Source organism: Bactrocera oleae, chromosome 6, assembly GCF_042242935.1.
Source record: "Bactrocera oleae isolate idBacOlea1 chromosome 6, idBacOlea1, whole genome shotgun sequence".
Lineage (NCBI taxonomy): Eukaryota > Metazoa > Arthropoda > Insecta > Diptera > Tephritidae > Bactrocera > Bactrocera oleae.
Genome location: NC_091540.1, coordinates 15,560,628 through 15,573,631, shown reverse-complemented (window position 1 = coordinate 15,573,631; position 13,004 = coordinate 15,560,628). Strand labels below are relative to the sequence as shown.

Genomic DNA, 13,004 nt, shown 5'->3' with positions numbered 1-13,004 from the left:
CTTTATCAATGGAATCACAGGCAAAGCTTACACACACACACACACAAACTCGCGCAACGATAAGGCAAAAACAGTTAGATGCATTGCTGAGAGAGCACATTGCAACCCACTATTTAGCGAAGTTTCACACCAAACGCGCTCACGAAGTGCGACAAGTTTGCATGCCTGGCGGCTGAGCTAAAACTTTACTCGCTCTCTGACGTGCGCTCTCGTACGAGTTGGCTCTCACTGCCAAGTTCAGCTCCCGCTGAGTAACTGCACTTCGTAGCGCAACAGCTCCGCTTGCCACATACACACACACACGATGTACGTACGAGTCGCCAATTGGTAAAGTCTCGCTGGCAACCTTTGCGCTCGTGAAAATTTAGCTTTGACTGCTGACTGTCGCCGTTGCTCGTGCTCTTGTTATCATCTCACGATTGTGCTGCTGCTGCTGGCACTAGTGCTGCCGTCACGATGATTCTCCGCAATTTGCACCGATAGCGACGAGTGTGCTATGCTATAGCCGCGGACGGACAGACACGCATTGGCAGCGCTGACGCTGGCAGTTGAGCGGTGTACGTGAACGTGAGTGGACGTTATTGCCACGCCGATTTGGAATCGTTTAATCGTGCATTCGAGCAGATACAAAACGTATCGGCGACCGTGTTTAGTTTCTCGTGCGTGTGACGACGACGGCGACGAGTAGGCAGTAAGCGGCCGTCGTAACGTGTATATGAAGTGTGCGGTGAATACAAACATACATAGATACAGCGTAGTGAATTTGTGAGTGAGTGTGTGTAGATTGGTCGTTTTTGATCTCATAATTCGAGGGTGAAAAGCGAAAAACTTGTTTGATATATAATTGCGAACGAACGGAAGAGGTAGTAAGAACGCTGCTACAAACACATACATACATATGTACATGCGAACACAAACATAATAATGTGTGTGCTTGCGTGCTTTTGTGCGTCAAAGCGGTACGCTAGTCAACATCAAAAACAGCAAACGCATGTGTGGCTATAAAAATTATATAAAACAACAACAACAAACAAGCAAGCTATTAGTAATAAGGCGTGCGTGTGTTTTCTGTTTTTCCTTATTTATGTTCTTCTATTTCTCTATGTCGTACCGTGCCGGTTACTCAGAACCACGTTTTTCCTCTGTTGTGTGGTAGCGCCGCTCGTTGCCGCTGTCCGCTGACGTCTCATAACCAATTCACAGCTGTGCAGCCGCTTCTTCAAGCGCTTGTTTGTTTATGTGTTTGTTGTTTGCATGGCCAATTGCTGCTTCAAAACGGGGCGTAGACCGGCAATGCCAAAAATTTTTGCATATCTATGAGATATACAGGCATATTTTTGCACAACAAAATTTTTATTTTTTGCATTCGTTGAAAAATTTTAACAACTGTGTTTTCATATAATATTTAGCTCACTTTAGCAAAGGGGGAGTTTTAGAAAATTAAATTATGCTTTTAAAATGAAAATTTTCTTTAAAAAAAAAACAAATTATATTGTGGTATATTAAAAAATTAAAAAAAATATATAAATACATATACTATTACAAAAAAATTTTTTTTTATTTTACGAAATTCAGTTTTTTTGTAAAAATAATATTAAAGAGCAAGCACTATAAACAAAGCGTTTAACAGAATCTTAAAAAATATAAACAAAATAAATGTAGACTTTTTCACTCAAAAACTTAAATCTGACAAACAAACAATATATTTACATAAAGATGTATATATGAATCACTAAGAAATTTATTTTATGTAACGATATTTACATTCAAATTTGAAATTTAGTAAAACACAAAAGAAAAACATTTTAAATTCTTTTTTATTTCAACTTCAATAAAAATTTCATAAATATTTGCTCTCGGAATTAGCAAAAGCCACAACAAATTAAATAAAAATTAACTTAGTAAAAGTATAATAATGATAATATAATAAAATAAGTTTAAAATAACCCAGACTATGAAATTTAATTTTTAATAAAAAGAAATTATGTTTTACGAAAATGTTTTTGTTTCTAAATTTTGGAACGAGAAATTGTCGCATTCAAGCAAAGACAACATTGGTAATTATTTCACCACAAAAAAAAATATTAAAATACAAAATATTTCTTTACAAAACTTGACAAGCCAAAATTAAAAATATATATACACATATATACATAAAACTATATTAATATGTAGATTAAAAGAAGTTTAACAAAAATATTTTTGAAATCGTTGTGGAGTAATTTCATATATGTATATGTAGATATGTATGTATGTAGAAACATAATTTTTTTTTAAATAAAACTATTCTTTAAAAACAGTTTGAAAAAATAGTTAAAAATAAAATTAAAATTTTATACTTTTATTTCCTAAACAAAACTTTAAACAATAATAGAAATAATAATAAATTTGTCAAAACAAAAAAATTAAACTTTTCAAACAGAAAATTCTCTAAAACTGTAAAAGCAAGCCAGCGCTTTATAAAAATAATTTTTTGAAACCAAAAAAATTTAAATAAACTTTTTATTACATTGGAAGACATTAGCAGATTTTCAATATTTCATTAGGTAACTTTCTGCGGAAAATTAAAAAGCTAAAAACAGATATAAAATATATGAAAAAATAAACATAAATCGGTTAATAATAATTTCAATAATTTTTGAAGAAAAAAATGTTTCAAGAATTATAATAAACATAAAAAATAATAATTAAAAACAAGAAAAATTAATAATTTTCTAGCCATCCGTCAAATAATATTTCAATTAAATAAAGCAAATCTAAATAACTTCATTACCGCACCAGCGCAATCAATTAGCATGTCTAGCGATACCGGTTTCACGTTTCCAAACACACACATGCATACACACAGCCGCAACGCATAACGCCAGCAATGACGCGTGTTAGCTCGCATATGCCTTAACAAGCGCGCAATTAATAAAACAAGTTTTCGCCTTTCATTCACAGAATTTTCTTTCATTTCACTTGTAATTGCCGCCGTGGCAAACAAATTGCAACAAAATCGAAAAATTCGCTAACAGTTTTATGCCAACAACGACTGTTGCACGTGGCAAGGCGGCAAGAAATCAAATTGCAAAAAAAAAACAACAAAAACAACTTGCATGCAAACTTACTTGCGCGCAAGAAATAGCAGAAAGACATAAAAACAAAACAAAATCGTAAAGTTTCTTAGCTACGCCCGTTACACGAGTCAGCGACGCATTGTTGTTGCTATTTGTTTTAACAATTTTTTCGAAGTGTGTGTGCTTTCTTCTCAACAACTCGACGCGCGCTGCAGCTACATCATTAAAAAGTTTGCCATTCAAAAGCAGAAACAACAGCAAAAAATTAAAATAAAATCAACGGCAAGAACAGCAACAAAAATAAAAGCAACAACATCTTGTGCCTGTACAACAAGCACCGTTCAATAGGCATCAAACAACACGCGCGCAACTCGAGCGCATTGCGGCATAGCTGGCCGCTAGAAGAAATAGCACAAACACACACATACACGCATATGTAAAGAAGGTGCTACGAGCAAGCATACCTCAGCTAGGGTTGCAAAAATCCGCCCATTTCTGCAGCATTGTATATTTATTTGGCGCGTCCGCAACCACTCGTGCGAAATCATCGACAAGCAGCTATCGGCAGGCGTACAACAGCTCCACCCACGCATCATCAACTGTTGCGTTGTTGTTGTTTTTGTACGTGCTATCATCCGACCAGTGCTGCCCTGCTGCATTTTGTGGATAATTAGTGTAAGTTTTAATGAGCTTTTTTCCTTACTTTTACCCGTATTCCTAGCAAGTCGTCTCATTTTACTTATCTCATGACCCCGTCCACAACGTAAAAGCCAACAACAACAACCTGCTTGATTTGACATCATGAATTTTTACGAGAGAACGAAGCGAATTTAGCACTGTTTTGCTAGTTATCTGCTGACTGCTGACGTTTATTTATTATCAACGTTTCTACACTTTTACCCTACACGCTACAAGCAGAAACACCCCACACACACACACATACATACATAATATATGGTATACACACCCACACAAGCGCACGTACATTTACAAGTTTGCATTCGCATCATTGCACTGCGTCGAAAATAATTTTGTATTTTTAATTAGCAAAGTTTTGAGATTTGCAGTTAAATTTGGTTCTTGTTTTTGTTTTCGTTTACATTTTTGTTTTCCACTTTCTGCTGTCATTCGTCTGCCTATTCTATTTGTTTGTATTTTTCAAATTTGCGCTGTTTACTTTTGCTATTTGCGAGCGTAGAGCGTGCGAGTAGCTCAAGGTTAGCGAGCGCTCTATGCCGGCTGGCTAACAAATACAACAACAGCAGCAATAATAATAGCAACAACAACAATAACGGCTATAAAAAGCAATATTAGATTGCAAAGCAAAGTATTTTTGGCGTGTAAGGTGATGAACTTTTGCGCTTTATTATTGTTTTTGTTAATGTGAAATGAAAAAAAACAAAACATGCAACAACTTTAACTTCGTCTACACGGAAGCTATAAAAGCTTTCACAAATAAAAAAGTTTCCATACAACAATTTGATTTCGAGACATCAGTTTGTATGACAGCTATATGCTATAGTGGTTCGATCTGAATATGTTCTTCAGAGATTGTAGCGTTGCCATGGACAATAAGCTATGCCAAATTTTGTGAAGATACCTATATCGTCAAGTGAAAAAGTTTCCAAACAAAAACTTGATTTTGGCCGATCAGTTTGTATGTCAGCTATATCCTTTAGTGTTTCAATAACAGTGGTTCTGACAAATAAACAGATTTTTGGGGAGGAAAGAACGTGTTTAAAATTTAGGATCGATAACTCAAGAATTGAGGGACTAATTCGCATATATACCGACAGACATCTGGACATGGCGAAATACTCTAGCTACTCTATAAGGTCTCCGGTGTTAAAAACTCGGCAAACTTAATATACCCTGTTTTGGGTATACACAGACACATTGTACTAGATTTATTTATGTTGTTTTTATATGTTGGAAGCTGATAAAGTGGTGTATATAGATGTTTCTTAAATTGATTATAGCAATTTACGGTACTTTTAATTAATTTGTAGTCTTTGCTTCACACATTTGTTCGCCTATGTTGTTGTTGTGCTATATAACTATATATTTTGGGTAGTCTTACAGCGAAACTCTTCACTTAAGTATTTCAGTATATAACTTAAATCGGTTGGCAAAAAGCTATGATTCTGCGGTCGTTGGCTCTCAGCTACCTCTGCTTTTCTATCAGTACATTTCGGTTGGTTTTGTTATATTTCAACTTATAATTAATACTTCTTTCTTCCATACACTTAGGGCTTTCAACTTAACAGACGTGTGATATACCAGACTCTCGTCAGTTTACAAGCAAATAAAAATCTATTTTTCAATTGCAGAGGTATTAGGTTGGTCACTTTGTTGCTCGCTGTGTTGTAGAATCTACCTCTACGAGAGCAAGCACCAATTGATCTAAGTTTTAGTTCAATAATATCACTTAATGCAATTTATACCTGTGATTTGTTAATGGGACACTGAGGAATCGAAAAAGCTGCTTCTACTCCTACTTATTATAAGAGAGATTATGTGAGATTGGCTAGTAGCTTTCAGTAGATGCTAGAAGTAGATTACACGCCCTTTTCTCCCCAAGAAGCTACTCATTTGTCGATATCGGACCACTTTGGCATATAGCTACCATACAACAAAATAAAGTTTTTGTATGGAAACCTTTTTATTTGTGAATGATTGTTTTCGAAATCTATAAATAACTAAGAAATAAATGAATACATGTGCTAAGTTTAAAAGAACGTTGACGCAACAATTTCTACAACTTTAAATATTTCATAAACATACAAACATTAAGCCAAACTATGTATGGCCATAAAATTGCAAAATCACCACTCCAGCACGCCGTAAAACATCTTGAAGTCCACCCATTGCCCACAAATTGTTTATTTTAAGTTAATTACTTTTTTTTAAATTTTATTTCTTGCGCAAATATTGACTTAGCTTTGCAGTTTGAAAATGACTTCGTTCAACAAATGTAATAAATCCCATCTATGGCTAATAGTCAGCTGCATTTATGAACTCATTTCACCTCAGAAACGCAGCTAAGTGCGCATAGTTCTAAATAAAGCACAAAAAACAACAACAAAGAGAAAAAAAATTAATTGTAAACAAACATTAATGTTGGGTATTAACAAAAGCCAAAGTGTTGCTCAATGCATTCGATTGTGTGGTCGAGTGTTGTATGCGAGCGTATACATATATATGTTATGTATGTGTGTTTGAGAGTTTGTGCGGCATGCGTGTGTTTGTATGGAAGATATATGGTATCTTATCAACACTGTGCTCATTTTTCAACGGCTCTTATCAAGGAAATCAATTTTAAGATAGGCAAAGTACGCACACAAACACACATGTAACCTTTAATATATATACATATGTATATGCATCAATACATAGACTTACATATTTACATAAAAAAGTGTGTGGCGCAAAGGTGTTGCATGAGTAATATATAATTTCTAACGAAACCACAGATTAATAACCAACGAACTCCATTAAGGAAATTAATTTTTTTATTATTGTTGTTATTGTTAATTGTTTACTCACCTAACATTATAACTAACGGTGCTTGCCGGACCAGTACTCTACACACACGCACGCGTGTTTCAGAATTATAGTCAGTTTTGTTTGTTTACTTAAGTGGAGTTATCAAATGTGGGTAAATTTAATTATTTTATTGGAAAATAGGCAATAATCTATGCCGGAAGCTTAGAAGAGTATTGAACTTTGATAGCCAATGAGTGTGGGCGATTCGGGAAGTTAGGAAAGTGCGATATAGCGCACATATTTTGTTAAATATGTTGTTTTTTGTGTCATATATGAGGGTATATATATTTTCGGATTTTTAATATAAGGGTGGTACTTATATGCAAAAAAGAATTTATATCTTAAATGCTCAAATCGGACGACGTTACGACTAAAATTAAATTTATCAGACTGATATTTGAATGCTAACAGAGAAGGTTTAAAGCGTGTCGTAAGATTATTTAAATCATCACCAAACAGGTTCACACTGTATATTGACCACATAACTGCACTATTTTCACTTTGACAGCTACTCAACACTATGTAGAGGCCTGTTATTCGAGATTAACTAGTAACATTTTAATTTTTTTTATCTTCATGCAAAAAAAACAAACTTTAACTACCAACCGGCGCACCCTTAATATTTACAATATAATACTAAATTTATATAGAAAGGTACACGATATAGCTTAAGCCTCTAAAATGGTGAGACTGTAAAAAAAATAATTCGTTTGATTTTTAAGCACCACCCTATGAAAGAAGTATCAAAAATATCAATAGTAAATTACCCTATTATGAAATTAGTTATTTTTATTGCATTTATTTAAATAAAAAAATATTTAATGTTTCTTTTAAAACCGAATATCCAAAAAAAAAAACAACCACAAGTTACTTTTTGAAGCTTTTTCATATTTGTCATTCCATTTATAATCTAAAACTCATAGTATACACACCTAGAGAAGAATTCACATGCAAAATTATCGTCCTTTAGCTTTCATAACGCAAACCGCATCGCTATATTATTTATATAACTTGACATATTTACATATTACTAATATATATCTACCACCGTATAATATTTTATACCTTAGTTATCTCAGTTATAGTTCTACCGTGTCTTACTCATTTCTGTTTTTTTATGGAGTACGATATATCATGTTTCTAAAAATAAAACAGTTGTTTATATGGTCAGATAATAGGCACGACAGATATAAATATGAAATCACAATGTAAAAATATGTTAGTTATAATCGTAACGTAAATGGTGAGCTTAGTAAGAATCTCCATTTAAGTTACGGTTATAACTAACATACTTTTATATTGTGATTTCATACTTTTTTATTAATTCTATTATTTCCACCCAAAAATTTTTTGCCACAGAATAACAATTTGTAGATTTGCATACACCTATCACTGAAACACTGGATAGTATACTGTCGTGAATATCCTACAGCTTCAATTTGAGTGACGATTCCACATCATTAAGTGATGCTATAAAAATGTGCTGTAGAGGAAGTTTATGGAAAGAATTCACCAATGCTGTCATCGCTTATAAAACCTTGATTTTGATGCGATGTTTCTGTAGCAACCATATCTTTAGCACTGAGATGACCTAAAATGAGTTTTTCGTAGAGTTAGATCACTCTGAGGATGTGTAACTTTACATGCAATATGGATCCATTACAAAGTCAAAGAAACGCTCGAAGAAAATATATTTCACTCAAACCAGTGAACACTATGTATTTGTTAGATCGTTGGGGATGCACATAATGCTACTGTCATTGGTAACCTTGAACGGAAGATGTTCTCAGAATAAAATTATAAGTTTTAAATTGTGGAACAAATGAAGGCATTTCATCTCAAAAACACCTGATACCTATTTCGCATATTTTTGTTTTTTAGAATATTTTTGAGAAATTAAACGACATTCTAAATGTTCTCTTACTACTACATTTGCTTCTGCTCTCAAAAAGACTGTTGAAAAGTCTTTAACAAATAATAGCTCTAATAAAAATCGCCTTTTGCTAAGATTTAGTGCTTTTTGATCATGATATAAATAATATTAGGATGAATATTAAAAGTCCAGACTCTAAAACTTACTACTTATCATTTTCCCAAACCAGACGTTTGAAGATTTTAACAACCTCACTCTCACTTTTGGTGCTATGATATTATAATTTTAACTTTAAAAAACCTATTTGGATAAAACGACAAGGCTTTTACTATGGCGAGCCCAACTACTCGACGGGACGTAAGTACCATATGTTCAATTACAACTTCCCAACAATATTAACTAAGGTTGTTTTGAAAGGTCTTCATCTCTGGCAGGTTGTAGCAAACTTCCGATTGCAAAAAGCTTTTCGCAAAATCTGTGTGTTGTTCGGAGACGAAGATCTTCGATTTTCTTAGGAGAGGACCAAAATGCTAATCTCAAATAGAAAAAGCAGTAAAACAAGCTGCAAAGCAAAGCATAAGCACCAATAATATACAGATGTACGCAAGAAGTAAAGTATAGATTCCGAAGAGAAGTGCTTATCGGGTTTTATTTGTGGTGGTTTTGTGTGAATTATGCTTTATTGTAGACTTATAGCACAGGTGGTAATAAAATAGACACATTTTCTTATTAGTTTTACTTTCGGCCCTTCTCCTTTTAATTTTATGATTTAATTTAAAAATTTTTTTATATTTTTTAAAAGTTTTTTTTTTACTCTTTTACTTGATATAATAAATGATTGAACAATTATTCCTAAAATTCATGCATCACAGCACTTTATTTGCTCTTACTTAGAGCAAACACCAGAGAAAGATAGTGGCCTAACTGAAAATTGTGAGAGTTTGAGATAATTAGATCTTACGGATCATATAAGCATTAGTTTCTCAGATGTTTAGACTATCTAAGACGAAAATTAGTTTACATAGATTTTGCCTCAGACAATTTTAAAAATCTTGGATATTATAAAAATCTTATTGTAACTTCGAAATGCTACATATTTTAAAGCAGATATACATTCTTATATCTATATCTATACTCCTCCACAAAGAATTGTTTCTTTTATAAAACACTTCTTGTTTATTTACTTTTGGGTGTTACAAAACATTAAACATTTACGCCAACTAACCTTGAGGAAGAAGTCATGTGCCTAGTCGCATGCAAAGCTATATATGTATAAGTATTGAATATATAAAAATGTGTATGGATGTGTGTTAATGCTTATCTTGCTTACTTAGCGTAATTATCAGCAGCATCAACGCTATCATCAGCGCTAAAGTATGACCACAAAATTTTTTGTATAAAAGAATATCAACAAAAAATACACACAAAACAAACAAAACGGCGCAACATTAACAAACCAGCGCATTAGCAGCATTTTTACACTTCATCTCGCAGCTGCTACGACTCCTCCGCCCTCTGACCGACCACAGCTGGAAGTGCTTGATGGGCGCTCGCATTTCCGCGTTTTATATTCTCGGTAACTTCTGTATGTACCATGAGCGCCATCTACAACAAATACAACAAAAAAAAAAACAATGACAAAAACAACAAAAATGGAATATTAACAACAACAAAACTAATAATGACAACAACAACAATAATAATGACAGCAGCAACAGCTGGAACAAACCACAATAACAACAACAAATATAACAATATAATAATAGCAACAACAGCAAGCACAATAACAATAAGTAGAGCCAAGAGCAACAAAGTTTAGAGTATATTTGGCATTTTTAATTGCCGCCACCACTTAACTAATGTAATTTATGTTGCATCTTTAGCTGTGCGCTAAAAGCTTTAAGTAGCTAGCACAACAAAACTTTGTTTATATTTGCTTAACATTGTACTTGAAGTTGCGCGCTGATGTGTATGTGTGTGTAATTATTTAAATTTGTATGTATGTGTGGCACTTGAAAGCAAAGTATGTGGCAAACTAATACAGGAATTATGTAGCGCCGGTAGTCAGGCACATTTATTATATGTTCTATGTTAGCATAAAAGTGTGCTACAAAGTCACTGCAACCGGCATTCTCAGCTTGCTTATATTATTGCTCTAGCTGGCATTACTTGCTTTTTGCTGGCTGCTGCTGCCTTCACCGTCTTGAATTTGGCATTTGTTTATTTCTCTAAGCATAAAGTAAATGATATTTCAAGTAATAATAATAAAAAAAAATTGTAAAACAAAGAAAAAATATTGCAGTACTGTCTACTTGTCGCTAATGATGACTCTAAATAGATACAATACATTAATTTTAACACAAATCAAGCAGCAGCTAGAATGAAGGAAAAGAACAATTGGATGGAACTATTCGCTGCTGCTTAAGTTTTATGTGCAAATGTACATATGTATTAGGGTGGGTCAAAAAAACTATAATTTTTTTTGCTTGGTATTCTGAAAAATATATTCTTAGACAGCTCTAGGAAAGTCTCTCCATGTGTGAGTTTCTAAATGTAACGCGAAGGGTCTCCAACTTACAATTTACTAGTTTTTCTTATTATCAGATTGAACAATTCAAATATCGCTTGCATTTACCATTAAAAGCTCATATTTGGAGCGATTTTCGTAGCAGCGTCTAAGAACATATATATCAAAGTACCAAGCGAAAAAAAAAATAAAAAATTTTCTGACCCACCACAATATGTATATATAATATATTATATGTACAAATGAGTATGTATGTATACATATGCATAAAGGTATATGTCATATATTTTGTCATTAAACGTCTGTCGCATTTACCCACACTATGCGAGCGCATGGCTCGACATTGACAAAGAAACTTACATACATACACACACACACATAAACGCTCCCACAAGTAAAACTGCGAAAAGTTTTTCTCTTTAAAGTCGTAAATTAATGTGGCGTGTTTAAAATTTACACCCGCTGCAGTGCAATTGTTTACATGCGCGCACACATACACACATACATAGAAACATACATATTTATATGTAAGCCTGTGTGCTTTTATGATCTATGGCAGTTGCGTAAATTTTCATGTAAACATGCTAGATTCGCAATGCTTTTTGGAATGTTAAAATATACCAAAATACATAAAAATACTTATACTGTATGCAATATATACATATGTACGTATGTATATAATTTATAACTGTTGGCCATAACACACAATTGCTCGCATGCAAAAACTTATTTGTTTTATTGCATGTCGGCATAAAATATGCCCTTGTTGCCAAACTTTTGAGCGAATTCGGTATGGAATTGTAAAATGAACATAAATATACATATATATATATGTATATATAAGTGTATAAAATTCTTACAAATATAACAAAATTTATGCTTAATTTTTGCCTTTGTGGTTTCTATTGTTTGTGGCGCATAGAAGTGTCGCAAAAAAGCAATTTCTTTGTTGCTTGTGGTTTTCAAATATTTTCGAATATGGTTCTAGGAGCAATTATGTACATACTTTAATTATATATATGTACTGAATATACACATACGAGTATATAATATACTGTGAATATGTATACGCATAGTTTATGCTAGCAACTATATACATATGTACATTTATGATTTAATAAAATATATTTTGCCTAAAATTGTTAAAATTTGTAACAAAAGAAATTACTAAAAAATTAAAAATAACAAAATTTTTATATTTCGCTTTCAAAACAAACAAGAAAACTTTATTCTAACTTTTTTGTTGTATAATATTTTCTACTATTAGCAATTAAGCAGCCGTCTTCGATTCACTTCTATGCTCGCTGTAATTCGGCTTAGTTCTGCTGCCAAAAAACTTACACGCGAAAGTAAAAGTAAATATGTTTAATTATGTATGTATTATAAAGCAATACAAGAGAATATACTCATATCTCCTGAGAGTGGTATAACAGCTAGCGTTTATGATTTATACCAGTTGTTCGTTCGATTCGATGCGCTCCAAGGCAAGGTCAAATAAACGAATTTTTATATAAACTTTGAAAGGTTGCAATTGAAATTTTTATTTCAAAACTAAACAAGAAAACTACTAAAAAACGCTTTTGAAATTTTTCTTACGATCCAACTGACGTTGTACTATCTCTCTATTATAATTGTTTACTCAGGCTTTAGTGAGTCTATATATGTATTTAATGGCTTTAAATCAACGAGACATGACTCTTTTTATGCCAACGCAAAAATATTTTTTATTTCACAATTTTCAAGTATTTCTATTACATTCTCGGCCATATAGAATCCACAACGGCTCTCATAAATGAAATTGATCTATACCTTGGTCCTGCACCCATGTTTTGCTCACTCCTGAAAATATTTCTGCGCCTTTGAGGCGTAACGTGTTCGGATGCATTTGAACTTAACGATTTCTTCCTTGTTTATACAAAAAAGTTTCTGGTACAATTCCTTAGCCAATCGAAATTTCTTAATAAATTATACCATAGAAAGACCGTCCTAACTGAGTTGA

The 13,004-nt window shown here is 33.0% G+C and overlaps 1 protein-coding gene across 12 annotated transcripts in view; it reads left to right on the top strand.

Moving 5' to 3' along the window:
* Positions 1-533: 533 nt before the first annotated feature.
* Positions 534-13,004, top strand: part of LOC106621805 (leucine-rich repeat neuronal protein 2) — a 164,672-nt gene continuing 152,201 nt past the window's right edge. For 5 of the 12 annotated variants that reach the window (XM_070111992.1, XM_070111991.1, XM_036360574.2 and 2 more), the window contains exons 1-2: positions 534-863; positions 2,944-3,734. The gene's annotated coding sequence lies outside the window, so the exon portion shown is untranslated. Of the gene's footprint in view, positions 867-2,943; positions 3,735-13,004 lie in introns of all 12 variants that reach the window. The other 7 variants (XM_036360582.2, XM_036360578.2, XM_036360581.2 and 4 more) reach the window with 7 other exon arrangements.